Raw genomic sequence first — 1,043 nt, 5'->3', positions numbered from 1 at the left:
TAGCAATCAATCCGGCTAATATTTTACAATGAGAGCTAATCGGAAGCAAAATAATTAGCATGCATGCAATCCAAGCGAATCCTACAAGTATTTCTTCCTAAATACCGGGTGGTGACTTACCTGGTTGACGAGTGCCCTTTTTGCTAGCGTTTCTTTGCCTGTGAGGTGTCCAAAAATACTGATTTCTTTAAATTAGGTCCCTATTCACGTAAAGAACTGGAACCGGGACAAAAATTGGGCAAACAGAAAGCAACCGGGCCAAATTGGCCATTCCACGTGCGCTAACGCGCCAGCAGCGCGCTGGGAGTACGTGGTCACGCGCCAGTCGCAGGCTGCACGCGCGCCCGCTTCCGCGTAGTCGCGGTCGACCGGTCCGGTTCTTGGCTCGCGTTTGCGGTTCAGCCTGGCTTGCAGGCGACACGTGTCGACGCCTCGCTGGAGCTACATTGCTCCAGCCGATGGTTGATGCGTGTCCGGCGCCTGTCGCCGCCCTCCGCCGCTCGCCGGCCGCCTTTTTTTTTTCTTTCTTTCTTCTTTCTTCTTTCTTCTCTATCATTTGAAAACCGAAACACAGTACCCTTTTCCGATTTTCATATCTTTTGATCCGTAGATCGGATCGATATGATTCCTTCGGCAAAGTTCTAGATTGTGCTACGGGCTACGTCCTAGTATTTTTTTTTTGTAATTTTTGCTTGACTACCGGACGAGTTAAGAACGTCAGAAGTTTACTTACCGTTCTCGGACGACTCTCGGATCTCCGCCTTTGGGTTGAAGTCTCGGCCAAACTTCTTCAAAGATCCTGTAGAGAGTTGTTCCTAAATGAATGTATCAAGATTTCAGATCTTGATTCACAAAGGAAAACCGTAATCTGAGAAAACGTTCAAGATCTTACCTCGCGGGTTTTTCTGATTTCTCGATGGAAAATGGGACTCCGGCCACCCACATTCTCTTTTCCCTTCCAAAAAAGGCTCCTTGCATCATGATCTTGACCGGAGTAGACTTCGACGGTAGTTTTCGGTGAGTCTTCCGGCCGTTCATTCTTC

At 48.3% G+C, this 1,043-nt stretch overlaps 1 long non-coding RNA gene across 1 annotated transcript; it reads right to left on the bottom strand.

Annotated features, from left to right (window-relative positions):
* Positions 1-21: 21 nt before the first annotated feature.
* On the bottom strand, positions 22-1,033 carry LOC111786950. Its single transcript, XR_002813856.1, has 3 exons — positions 893-1,033; positions 734-815; positions 22-200 (listed from the first exon to the last, which is right to left on the bottom strand). It is a non-coding gene; the product is annotated as an uncharacterized LOC111786950 (long non-coding RNA).
* Positions 1,034-1,043: the final 10 nt, after the last annotated feature.

Source organism: Cucurbita pepo, unplaced genomic scaffold (genome assembly GCF_002806865.2).
Source record: "Cucurbita pepo subsp. pepo cultivar mu-cu-16 unplaced genomic scaffold, ASM280686v2 Cp4.1_scaffold003590, whole genome shotgun sequence".
Classification (NCBI taxonomy): Eukaryota; Viridiplantae; Streptophyta; class Magnoliopsida; order Cucurbitales; family Cucurbitaceae; genus Cucurbita; species Cucurbita pepo.
This window is presented reverse-complemented; position numbering and strand designations above follow the sequence as displayed.